This window comes from Delphinus delphis, chromosome 11 (genome assembly GCF_949987515.2).
Source record: "Delphinus delphis chromosome 11, mDelDel1.2, whole genome shotgun sequence".
In the NCBI taxonomy this organism is placed as follows: Eukaryota; Metazoa; Chordata; class Mammalia; order Artiodactyla; family Delphinidae; genus Delphinus; species Delphinus delphis.
The window spans coordinates 66,234,877-66,249,363 of record NC_082693.1 but is presented as its reverse complement, the minus strand read 5'-3'; the positions used below and the strand labels follow the sequence as shown (position 1 = coordinate 66,249,363).

At 39.0% G+C, this 14,487-nt stretch overlaps 1 protein-coding gene across 3 annotated transcripts in view; it reads right to left on the bottom strand.

The window, feature by feature from the left end:
- Window positions 1-14,487, bottom strand: part of TMTC2 (transmembrane O-mannosyltransferase targeting cadherins 2) — a 391,943-nt gene that overhangs the window by 341,722 nt on the left and 35,734 nt on the right. The window lies entirely within an intron of this gene.

Below are 14,487 nucleotides of genomic sequence, written 5' to 3'. Positions count from 1 at the left end.
CAAAGGGAGGTCAAAGATGGGCAAGTGTTCCCTGCGGATCAGCAGCAGGTCTGGCAGAAGGACGAGCCAGCTTGGAGCAGTTTTGAATTTTCTTAAGAAGTCCACATGGTAGGGTCAGGTAGAGACTGTGACACAGACCATCAAAAAAACAAAGGCTGAGGGGAAAGTGTCAGCCAGAGGGAAGCACAAAACACTCCAGGGGAGCTGTGGTCAGCAGATCCCAGCAGGGAAGGCTCTGCTGGATTCAGAGACACACCCATAAGAAAATGATTCAGCTCTGAGTATCTGCTAGGTCTCAAGTATGCAAAGCCAGTGTGAATCCACAACACACACAGAAAGAACTTTCCTGTGGACGCTTTACACCATTCTTATATTTCAGAACAGTCTTTGACAGAAGACAGGAGGAGAAACAGAAAGGAAGAAAGACGTATGCTCCAAGAAGCAGGGGTTCCTCTCTGTTTTGTTACTTACTGTATCCTCAGCCTAGAACTAATAGGTGCAATGAATGAACGTTCATCACACCCCCCCTGTCCAGAATGCAGATTCCCTTCCATAGCAAAGTCCACCAAAGGCAGAGGATTTATTTCCCAAATGAGACTCTCATTGCAGGTCAAAGGGGTTATAAGGCTTTCTAGTACCAGAAAGTCAGAGGACTTGCTAGAATTTTGATTAAAAACGGGGGATAAACTTTGCCCTTTAAATACATTTTAAAGATTTTTTTTCTTGAATCTGGACCATTTTTGAAGTCTTTTTTGAATTTGTTACAATACTGCTTCTGTTTTACGTTTTGGTTTTTTGGCCGCAAGGCACGTGGGATCTTAGCTCCCCGACCGGGGATCGAACCCGCACCCCCTGCATTGGAAGGAAAAGTCTTAACCACTAGACCACCAGGGAAGTCCCATGAATACATTTTAAATGGATAGTAGGAAGCACAACTTAAATTTGCCTTATGATTTCATCCCATGACGTATATGTGTTCAGTATACTAATTAGCCAGGAAATGGTTTACAAAGCAACTTGCCACACATGTTCCATTTCATCTTTATATCAATCCGTCACACTTTCATAGTTTAAGGAACTATGGCTCGAAGGACAGTAAGCAACAATACTGGTTCTATGATACACATTTTGTAAAGCCACCTCTTGTACGCTTTCCAGTACACCCCCTGTTTTCCTTTAAGATTTTCTGAGTCATTCCTCCTAGATCCCTATCTAGCCTCTCCTATCCACATAAAGATAGACAACCTTGGACACTTGCCTTAATTACACCCCAGCTACTCCTAACAGATGGCCCTTTCATCCATTATTCAGTTGATTTAGCCTATATGGCTTCCTGACCAATGATTAAGAAATGTATCTCATTATATTTAAGTTCAGCAAAAATAAATAGAAATTCCAAAATAATAGTGACGCACACAAGATGGGATCTCATTCCATCTACATAAATATATGGTCCAGTGCTAGAAACGGCAGATTCCTGATAATACAGGACCCGGACAGAATCCTATCCTGCTGCTCTGCTATATTCAACTCAAAACATCTGGTTTGTGGTCCATCCTGGTCCTACCACCACACCTACACTCCAGCCAGCAGGAAAAAGGAAAGAAAATGAGGTCTATCAAGTTACACACATCTCTTCTACTTACATCCCATTGGCCAGAACAAAGTCATATGGCCACACCTACCCACAAAGAGTCTGGAGAATCTGAGCTCTTACAGAGCAGAGATGTGTCTTATTTAAGTGTTCAACACGTAACTGACACTGTTTAAGACACGGGCCACTATGATTTTTGCAATCACTGCTACAGTCATTCACACAACAAGCATTTATTAACTTTCTATGTATCATGTTTAATTAACTAAAGTGAAGACTTACTAAGGATCATTTTACTAATTGTTTTCATCACTGATCAAAACAGCTATCACTGACATTAAAATAACTAACAATAATAGTTGGTTCTGCTCTGCCACAATAGCCTCAAAATGTTTAAATATTTGGTGGTGAGTGACCTGGAATTCTCACTCCATATGAATGAGAACATATTCAATCTTACATTTTCCTACTAGGTCAAAAGACAATTTATTCCAAGTGAGTCAGAGGAAAATGTTCCCAAGTCTTAAATAAAACTCATCATACAACATTAAAACTTGAAAAATACTATGAAACTAAAATGAACACAAGAGCCAACCCGTTGCTTATATCTATTTAAGAGAGAACATAAGTAACTATTAACAATTCTTAGTGTGTTGATTTGGAATGCAAATGTCTCTGTATTCAGCAAGTGATCACAAAATTTAAAAGGCAACAGATCACGCTTCTTAATCAAAATCACAAGAAATACTCTCATAAACTAACTGAAAGGTAGAAAGTCTGATAAAGCAGCTAAAACCATAGGATAAAAATCAGTTCCTCCATGACATCCAGGCCAACAACTCACCCTGGGGAAAGATGTAGTTTTATGAATAAAGAAGACACTCCCCTTTATCCACTAAAGATAATATAGGCTCGTCCCTGGCGTACTAATTCAAGGGAACACAATCATTTTTGCCATTTGTCCTTTGCAAACTTGCAAATGGATAGAAAAGAAAAAAAAAAGTACTTAATTATATTAGATCAAATGACTTAGAGTATTTTATTTAACTTGGAACTCTTAGAAACTTCTAAGAGAGGCAAAAAGAAAAATACCAGAGCAACTCAATGTCTCCTGTAAATGACTATTAGGAAAGTTGAGAATTGAAAGCTTGCTTTCCACACCAATGCACTTTCTTCCCTTCTCCCAACATATATTTATTATTCCACATCATTGCCTAAAATGCTTTCTTTTGAATGTGATCCTTTGAAGGACATCAGGGAATAGTCTTCCTTTGGGCGCTGGTATCGAGAGTAATATATTCCCTCTTTAAAATGCATACAGAAAAGCTCAATAGGGCGCTTGTGGCTTACTCTCAGGAAGCTTGAGCATCACAGATTTAAATCAACCTCAAATTTCTTCACAATCAATCAAATCTGTGGATGGAAAGTTCTGTGTTTTTTTCATCTTTAACTTCTGACTATTTAACCATTTTTATTTCCTGAACTATTTGCAATATGTATATAAACAAAGCCTAGAGTCAAGCCTATTATGTTGCGTACAGTGGCATCTACTTCCTGTTCCCTTCCTGGGGCAGGCAGAGCTGCCTGCCATTTTAAATAAATATATTAATCATATGGCTATTTTTAAAAGTTTCCCACAGAGTGGTTGCTCTAAAGCAGTAAACAGAACTGTCTAGTCTCCCAGTGTGGATGCTTTGAGTGTAGGTTCAAATTCATTTCTAAACAGAGTTGCACATAACAATTTTAATTATTAACTTGACTCTCCCTGTAGTGTCATTTCAGACCTGACATTTAAAAAAAACACACGTTAGACTGTTCAGTTGGACATAACACAGGAAGAAACTATTTGGCTAAATTAGTGTTATATTTACCGTCATTCAACTTTATCGTTACATCAATGTGATTTTAAGTTTCTCAAAAGGATGGAGATTAAACAATACCATAATTTTACAACTCTAGTCAAAATTTTATTAGGGAAAAGACTCACGGCATTAGTCATTCAAAGCTTATCACCCTTCAGCACAATTTCTAAATGGATCAATCAATATTACCTCCCCTTGGACATTTTCTTTGAATGGACATAAATTCTAACTAATCTTTAGTTGCTTACATTTCATATGATTTAAGAATGTCTCAAATCACGGATACATTAGTGTATAAAAGTGGAGCATTTGTTCATCTGTAAGGTAAAAGGGAGATTAATACATCTCCCTACTAGATCTTAAAGGCTGTGCAGCTGGAACGTTCCTTAAAGTTAAAGACTTCATCTTGGATTAGCTGAAAGCAACCAATATTTTCCTTTTCCAACTGTCTATTCTTAGGTAAAGTCTATTGTGTGGAATACATTCAAAACAGCAAGTGGCAATCTTGGTTTGTACTTCTCAGAAATGTTAAAATGCTAGCAGTAATATAGCAATCACGAGACTAAGTATCCATCATGGGAATAATGCCCAGACCGTAGAAAATGTTAGCCTCTTCAGACAAGGCCAAGGAAGAAAAGCACAGTGGGGTAAAGGTTTGTAATAAAAAAAATTATTCTGATATTATGTTGCAGTTGCCCTCACCATTTATATTACTGGAAAGCATGCATAATAGAATGCAACAGCTAAAAACAATGATGACTATAAAGCCACTGAAATCAAAGATGAATTTAAAAAGTCAAAACTAGCAGGCTTTTCATTATATGAACATTCTCACGGTACTTTATTGATACTGGAAGATGTTTAAAGCAACTCCAAGACAAAAGAAATTCTGTTTGTATACATAGGACATGTTTGTCAAAAAATAAGTTAATCACCTTGACAACTGTTGATAATTATTTTAATAAATGAGGAAATGGAAGAATATTGAGAATGCCAGAATGCTAACCTAAAATAATATTTAAATGTAGTAAAAATAATATTTAAAGTGAAGTTTAACTTTGATTAAATTTTCAGTACCATTTATTCACCATTTATGTTCTATCACTCACTTCCGAGGTACCTCAATGGAAAAGAAAAGACTTATACTGAGTGAGCAGGGCCTGGGCTAGGGTTAGGTGAGAAAGGCTTTCATCTCAGGTGCAAAACTTAAAACTCAGTAATCAAGATAAAGGAATTAACACAATATTTTAAAAATCAAGTTAATGCAAAAAAAAAAGTTTAAATAAACACAGGATCAATATTGTAACTGAGCAGGACCCTATAGGACCTTCCCAGGACAGACCCCCTCTATGTCCTCTGCCTGTCTCTTTTTGCAGAAAAGCTAGTTGCCCAGGCCTTCCCCGAGTCACAAAAGCCTGGTTCAAGAATTAATGATTGAAAGGATATGAACAGGTAGTAACAAAAGTAGCAGTTGGGCCAGGAGAACTGGTAACAATTAAAATAGTAAATCCTCCATATGGCAATCACAGAATCTTTAGTTCCTCCCTGAAGTACATAGATAACAGTATCTGATACACATTCCTGAGTTGTTTTACAGATACTGAAACTCCTACTGAATGGAAGAAGTTAACTACATGATGACCATGAGCACGTAGCCCACAGACCTGCTAGAGCCCAAGAATTGATCATGTTAACCCCTATGACACCACGCTCTTACCCCACCATCAACCAAGCAGAGAACTGTGCATGAGAGGATCACACACCCTGTGACACCCCTCCCTCACCCTGTCTTTAAAAATGCTTCCCTGAAACACATCCAGGAGTTCAGGATTTTTGAGCATCAGTGGCCTAGACTCCTTGTTTGGTGCCTTAAAATAAACGCTGCTCTTTCCTTCACCACAACCTGGTGTCAGTAGATTGGCACATGGGTGAGCAGACCTAAGTTTGGTTCAGTAACAGTATTACACTGCTGACTTCTCCTTTTGCCTCAGACTGAAATATGGCTCAGCACAAGTGGTTACTGATTCTGCCTTTATTTGGATATTTGGTTCATTATTTTGATTTGGCATTAATTTGATTTTTTAAATATTAAATTAGCGTATAATTTACCTTATTACTAGGTTTTTGGCACTACCCCTTGCCCCTAAAATTTTGTGCTTGAGGCAAATATCTCCCTCACTTCCTCCTAGTTCCAGCCTGCTGTTTAGGATTCAATAAATAACTGTTGAATGAAGGACAGAATGTGTGAATTAACTTATGTCAATATTTCCTTGCCACCTGCAACAAATCTCAGACTCTTTCCAATATACTCTCTTGATACCTCCACTTATGAGCACCCCTCTTTGTCAGGTACTTTATTTATATTACCTCTAATTCTCACAAGAACCCTTCAAGGTAAATACAACTCTTCTCATTTTATGACTGAGGAAAACGAGTCTCTGACAGTGACTTTCTCCTAACACAGGCCTTCAGTAAATATCGGTGGGATAATAATGACAAAGCCAATAAACAGAGACCTAGACTTTAACCCAAGTACATGTTCCTCTGGCTCAGCAATCGTCAACCCCATACAGCCATTCTTAAACCTCTCTCATTGGATTTTGGTGTTCCTCTTCTGTTTCCAGTAACAAGGGTGGTAGGCAGAATATTAAGATGACCCTCACAATCTCTGCCCCCTGGTGTCACTGCTGTGATCAAGGCAAAAGGGTGATTGTATGGGTGGGACTAATATAATCACATGAGCCCTTCCTTCAGAAGCAATGAGTGTCTCTAGCTGGTGACACAGGATATCAGAGAGATTTGAAACAGAAGGACTAAACACGCCATTGCTGGCTTTGAAGAGCGCTGCCCCCAGCTGAAAGCCAGCAAGGAAATGGGAACCTCAGACCCACAACCACAAGAAACTGGACTCGGTCAACTACCAGAATGAGCTTGGAAGCAGATCTTCCCCAGAGCCTCCAGATAAAAATCCAGTTGGTTCTTATGCTTTATCCTTGTTAGACTGTGAGCAGAGAACACAGCTGAGACTGCTAAGACTTACAGTAACTGTTTATGCAGCAATAGAAAACTTACATATCAACCCCTGCATAACTTCATCATAATATTACAAAGCATGGCAATTAGATAATTGTTCATCTGAGCTCCTTATTATCAAGGCCTAGGGATTAACCCACACACCCTGGTGTGACTTGCCCAAGGCCAGACACGTCAGAGGCACACAGCTGATGTTGAAGAGATGAATGAATTCGCACACTAGTTCTTCAATAAAGATTTAAGGTATTGACAGTAATGATGAAAAAGAAGCAACTTACGTCTAACATGGGCCCTAAATCAGTATTCGTGGGCTAAACTTTGCCACTGTATACCGTGCTATGTAATTGAAGGAACACACATTTCAAAGACCAGTTCCACAACTATGCAAACTTGGGATATTTACTTGGATATAATCTCACCTTCAATTTATAATCTATAAAGAACTACACAACTTTAGATATAGAATGACTTTTGCATTGTATGCCCCACAAAGAAGATAGACAAAATATCCTCTTTTTTTTAATAAATTTATTTAAAAAAAAAAATAAATTGGTGCAGCCACAATAAAAATAAAACTACCATATGATCCAGCAATTCCACTCTGGGTATTTACCCGAAAAACACAAAATCACTAATTCAAAAAGATATATTCACCCCTATATTCATCACAGCATTATTTACAATAGCCAAGATATGGAAACAACCTAAGTGTCCATCTATAGATGAATGAATAAAGATGTTTTACACACACACACACACACACACACACACACACACACACACACACTGGAATATTAGTCAGCCATAAAAAAGAATGAAATCGTGCCATTTTTGACACCATGGATGGACCTAGAGGGTATTATCCTAAGTGAAATAAGTCAGAGAAGGACAAATACCATATGATCTCACTTATATGTAGAACCTAAAAAACCCAAACAAACAGACAAAACAAAAAGACTCATAGATACAGAGAGCAAACTGGTGGTTGCCAGAAGGGAGAGGAGGGAGTGGGAGGCAAGATAGGTGAAGGGGATTAACAGGTACAAACATCCAGTTATAAAATACGTACATCATGGGGATGTAAGATACAACATAAGGAATATTGTCAATAATATTGTAATAACTTTGTATGGTGACAGAGGGTTACTGGACTTATTGTGGTGATCATTTTGTATTTAAATGTTGAATAACTATATTGTACACCTGAAACTAATACAATATTGTATGTTAACTTTACTTCAATTAAGAAAAAGAAAAACTTGGAGGCTGGCACCAAAGGCCGGTGATGCGCCGCGGGAGGCAGTGCAGGACCGCAGCATGGAGGGGATGGCCTAGCTGGGGCCCGAGGCCCTGCGTCGTCCGGCTGCAATGCGGGTCCTGCGCACGCTGCAGGGCTGAAGCCGCGGGGCAGGGAGCGCCCGAGGGGCCAGAAGACGAGCCAGGGCCCCCAGGTGGGTGCGGGCATCGTGTCCGCAGCCAGCGTCCCCGAGGCCACGCTTGGGCCATGATCACTCGGTGAAGCTGCGCTGCGACACCACGGCCGACTTCTTCCCGCGCTGTGAGGACCTGTGCGCGCTGCAGGACTCAGTGCCTCTGCCCACCTTGTGCGCGTCCCTGTGGGAGGGCCTGCGGGACTTAAAGCCGACTGCCTCTGCTGGTGGACTGGGCGCCACTCCTGAGCACCCTCTGCCCCTGATCTGTATCCAGAGCTTCTTCCAGCCACAGCTGGGTGAGACAGTTATTTGTCAAGGTGTAAAGAACTCTATCACTCTTAAGAGAGTAAACGTCACAAGATGTAATCTGACATGGCAGGGAGCAGATCACATGGCCAAGATCTTAAAGGCCCATCAGAATTTCCTGTGACTGTGACAGTAGAGAGTCCTTCCTCCTCAGAAATCGAAGAGGTCAATGATTCCTCAGAAAGTGTTCAGAAGAGCCAGAGAAAATCAGTTTGAAACAAGAAGCATTGCCGGTACAAAGTTATGACATGATACTATACATAGAGAATCCTAAAGATGCTAACAGAAAACTACGAGAGCTAATCAATGAATTTGGTAAAGTAATAGGGTACAAAATTAATGCACAGAAATCTCTGGCATTCCTATACACTAATGATGAAAAATCTGAAAGTGAAATCAAGAAAACACTCCCATTTACCACTGCAAGAAAAAGAATAAAATATCTAGGAATAAACCTACCTAAGGAGACAAAAGACCTGTATGCAGAAAATTATAAGACACTGATGAAAGAAATTAAAGATGAGACGAACAGATGGAGAGATATACCATGTTCTTGGATTGGGAGAATCAACATTGTGAAAATGACTCTACTACCCAAAGCAATCTACAGATTCAATGCAATCCCTATCAAACTACCACTGACATTTTTCACAGAACTAGAACAAAAAATTCAAAATTTGTATGGAAACACAAAAGACCCCGAATAGCCAAAGCAATCTTGAGAACGAAAAACGGAGCTGGAGGAATCAGGCTCCCTGACTTCAGACTATACTACAAAGCTACAGTAATCAAGACAGTATGGTAATGGCATAAAAACAGAAAGATAGATCAATGGAACAGGATAGAAAGCCCAGAGATAAACCCATGCACATATGGTCACCTTATCTTTGATAAAGGAGGCAGGAATGTACAGTGGAGAAAGGACAGCCTCTTCAATAAGTGGTGCTGGGAAAACTGGACAGCTACATGGTACAAGTATGAGATTAGATCACTCGGTAACACCATACACAAAAATAAGCTCAAAATGGATTAAAGACCTAAATGTAAGGCCAGAAACTATCAAACTCTTAGAGGAAAACATAGGCAGAACACTCTATGACATAAATCACAGCAAGATCCTTTTTGACCCACCTCCTAGAGAAATGGAAATAAAAACAAAAATAAACAAATGGGACCTAATGAACCTTCAGAACTTTTGCACAGCAAAGGAAACCATAAACAAGACCAAAAGACAACCCTCAGAATGGGAGAAAATATTTGCAAATGAAGCAACTGACAAAGGATTAATCTCCAAAATTTACAAGCAGCTCATGCAGCTAAATAACAAAAAACAAACAACCCAATCCAAAAATGGGCAGAAGACCTAAACAGACATTTCTCTAAAGAAGATATACAGACTGCCAACAAACACATGAAAGAATGCTCAACATCATTAATCATTAGAGAAATGGCAATCAAAACTACAATGAGATATCATCTCACACCGGTCAGAATGGCCATCATCAAAAAATCTACAAACAATAAATGCTGGAGAGGGTGTGGAGAAAAGGGAACACTCTTGCACTGCTGGTGGGAATGTGAATTGGTACAGCCATTATGGAGAACAGTATGGAGATTCCTTAAAAAACTACAAATAGAACTACCATATGACCCAGCAATCCCACTACTGGGCATATACCCTGAGAAAAAGAGTCATGTACCAAAATGTTCCCTGCAGCTCTATTTACAATAGCCTGGAGATGGAAACAACCTAAGTGTCCATCATCGGATGAATGGATAAAGAAGATGTGGCACATATATACAATGGAATATTACTCAGCCATAAAAAGAAACGAAATTGAGCTATTTGTAATGAGGTAGATAGACCTAGAGTCTGTCACATAGAGTGAAGTAAGTCAGAAAGAGAAAGACAAATACCGTATGCTAACACACATATATGGAATTTAAGGGAAAAAAATGTCATGAAGAACCTAGGGGTAAGACAGGAATAAATACACAGACCTACTAGAGAATGGACTTGAGGATATGGGGAGGGGGAAGGGTAAGCTGTGACAAAGTGAGAGAGTGGCATGGACATATATACACTACCAAACGTAAGGTAGATAGCTAGTGGGAAGCAGCCGCATAGCACAGGGAGATCAGCTCGGTGGTTTGTGGCCACCTAGAGGGGTGGGATAGGGAGGGTGGGAGGGAGGGAGACGCAAGAGGGAAGAGATATGGGAACATATGTATATGTATAACTGATTCACTTTATCATAAAGCAGAAACTAACACACCATTATAAAGCAATTATACTCCAATAAAGATGTAAAAAAAAAAAGAAAGAAAAACTATTTTCTAAGAGAAGTATGTTCAAAGGCATGTCATTTACAAGAAGAAAAAAGTAAGAAGTAAACCTAATCACTTAGACTGACTGCCCATAAGCAGTTCTTAGAAAGGTAAAGCCACACACACACAAAAAGAAGAACAAATCACTGAATTAGCTGCTTAATGTTGACTTCCATCCATAACCCTAAATTCTACACAAAGGAGGGAGCTGGCATGAACACTGTGTATGTATTCATCTTTTAATCCCAAATACTTATCGTGATACCTAGTAACATAGTAGGTACTCAATACATGTTTTTTTTTAATGTGTGTAATCTCATTTATTTTTATACAATTTTTGAACACATTACATTTACAGTTATTATAAAATATTGGCTATATTCCCCGTGTTGTAGTCTGTAGACTACATCCTTGTAGTCTATCTTACACTCGATAGTTTGTACCTCCCACTCCCTTACCCCATTATGGCCCCTCCCCCGTCTTCCCACTGGTAACCACTAGTTTGTTCTCTGTATCTATGAGTCTGATTATTTCTTGTTACGTTGTTTAGATTCCACATATAAGTGATATCATACCGTATTTGTCTTTCTCTGTCTGACTTATTTCACTTAGCATAAAGCCCTCCAAGTCAATTCATGTTGCTGCAAATGGCAAAATTTCATTCTTTTTTATGGCTGCGTAGTATTCCTGTGTGTGTGTGTGTGTGTGTGTGTGTGTGTGTGTGTGTGTGTATAGATATATATACCACATCTTCTTTATCCATCCGTTGATGGACATTTAGGCTGCTTCCATAACTTAGCAATTGTAAATAATGCTGCTATGAACATTAGGGTGCATGTATCTTTTCGAATTAGTGTTCTTGTTTTTGTTTTTGTTTTCGGATATACACCCAGAAGTGAAACTGCTGTCAATACATGTTTATTGAACTCAAATAGCACTAAAATCTGTGATGATTTTTGTCATCCTTAAACATATATGCTACTGTCACCTTACAGCAATGAATTCACTATTTATAATTCAGCACACTTAAAATAAATGATATTTTCCAATATTCACTCTTTCTTAACTGCATTTCTATTAGTCAACTTGCTTTCTTAACTGCATTTATGTAAGCATAATGAATAGGGAAAGTGCTTCACCAGTGAAAAGTATTGTGAAGCAACTAAACAGATGCTAAGAAAAATTAAAATCAAAAAATTTTGGGGGCTTCCCTGGTGGCACAGTGGTTGGGAGTCCGCCTGCCAATGCAGGGGACATGGGTTTCAGCCCTGGTCTGGGAAGATCCCACGTGCCATGGAGCAGCTGGGCCCCGTGCGCCGCAACTACTGAGCCTGCGCTCTGGAGCCCACGCGCCTGAAGCCCGTGCTCTGCAGCCAGAGAGGCCACCGCAATGGGAGGCCCGGGCGCAGCAGCGGAGAGTGGCTCCCTCTCGCCGCGGCTGGGGAGACCCCACATGCAGCGACAGGGACCCAACGCAGCCAAAAATAAAATAAATAATTTTTTTTAAAAAAAAAGAAAGAAAGAAAATACGTTGTTCCCATTCACATTCCCACCAACAGTGTGATCAAAGCTCCTTAATACAAGGGACCATTACTATAAATTCCATCTTAAAAGTGATTTTCAAAAAAAAAAAAATTTTTTTAAGATTTTTTTTAATATATTAGTCAAAGCCTTTAATTGTTATAATTATGTAAATACAGCCCACTATCATGATTCTGGTATTAGTATCCATGCTTTGAAATTCCCTTACAAGGTCCTCTTAGGGCAATTAACCTTTTTTGGATGGCACCCAAGAGGAATCTATATTTTAGCATATCCTCAGCTCCAGCTAACAGTGTTTTAGGTAGGTGCTGGAATATTCTGAATTAGAACTATAAAATTACTTAATTGTGTGACCTACAAAAATACAGATAAGCCATGCTTCCACACAGCTGAAAACCTAAATTAGCGCTCATCTATCTGTGAGTAACTACCACGTTCAATTGTTCACTGAGACTTTAAGATCAAGAGAACCAAAATGCAAAGAGGTTATAGCTACACTTCAATATAACAGTAGCCAGAATAAATTTTTTTAAAAGCCCCAATGAGACATTTACTGTGACAAAAATCTGTATAAGAATCTATAGTAAAGCATGATAGAGATTTTTAAACTTCCAGAACCAGTATTACACAGCCAGTGTCAACTTGAAATTGACTTTGGTAAAGAGGGCTGAATAATTTTTCAAATACATAAAAAATAAATCCTGAAATTTAACACCAGCAAAACATTTTAACAATTCTTAGCTTCCAAAAATAACAGCCACAATTGCTACCAAATAAATTTCCATTGCTCTCCCACCCCAACATTTCTAAGCATTACCTCCCAGTTGACATGAAAATAAGAGGGGAAGGGGGCGAGGCAATGAACAACGAAGAAAAAGAGAAAGCCCTCATGACTCACAAATTAAACTTCCTATTAATCAGGAATTGGCTCTATGTTGTTTCTGCATATATTAGCATGATCCAAGAACTAAAGCGGAGCCATTTAGTCATTTATTACACACACTATTCCTCATAAAATAGAACCTTGCCAGCTAAACACTTAACTTGGTTTACTAGCTCCTGAATACACAGCAGTCTAATTGCAGTACACATGCATAACTAAACTGTATAGCTAAGATATTACTTTTGCCAAATCCCACATTTGTTCTTTTTCTTGACTTGGCCAAAAATGAAGCCTATTATTTATAGTTCAAGCCTGAAACTTTCAACAAATTGATAAGTAAACAAATTAATACATATACCAAGGATTTAAATAGAGACTTCTGATGCCTACAGTTTTAAGAGCACAGCTATAAATTTTTAGCCCCATATCCCCACTGTTCTAAAATTTGTATATGACCTACTAAACACTTCTCACAAATTATATCCTGACAGCATGTTATTTCTCCTTACTGAAAATATTACTGTACTCACTAACATATAATTTTCTTTCTTAAAAAGATGAGGAAAAACCCTGAACTCCTACATGCCAAGCCTTACCACCACACGGCCAGACACTCTGGAGCCCCACGTTGGCAACCTACAAAGTCACATTCGCTCAGTTCAGCGATAAGCCTGTTAGGTTGCCCGACACAATCTTCTGTGCTACATATTACACAGCAAATTTAAGTGGGGACAACTATCAAGTACTATGCTTTGCAAGCTCTGAAACAATGCACATTTGTAAAGGTAGCAGCCAATATTCAATAGATTGTTTTTTCATGTGTTGAATATATAAACACTGATAACTCTGGGAATTGATTCTAAATTCGCCAACTGTAATTACGAACATATGTGCGCATTACATAGCTACGGATGCACTTAAAATAATTACCTTATTGAAGATGTCTGCTTCTCCACAAGCTACTAGGAATAGCTGCAGAGCTCCTCTGAATGCAATAGCTTTCCATGTGCAAACACATTAATCAGAACAACTTATATACTTGGAAAGGCAATATGGATATCTGTATACCGCACTTCTTCATTTTTTTAACCTCCCTAGAAAATTTTATTTCACTGTTTCCAAGCAGATCTCACTTTGCAAGTGTGCCCATTAGAATTCTAATGGTTTCACTGAAGAATATTTATGTGACATATATAAAGCCGTACAATCAATAGGCTAAGATTGTTAATCTCTGTAGTGGACATGAGTTGAAGAGAACGGGCAATAGTTGAGAGCATTTACTGGAGACCCGAAAATCTGTCGCTGCTGAAACAACGTTGTTTAAGTGGACAGAGCTGTGGGCTGGGTACCCACCACCACTTCTTTCCTAGGGCACATAACTGAGAAGTGGCCCTGGGGCCACCCTCTTATTTTTCCAGCACAGATAATCATCCAGGAGAAGAACTCGAACAGATGAAAGTAGCTGATTGGGGGAAACACAACTCTAAGACAGGGAGTGGATGAGGC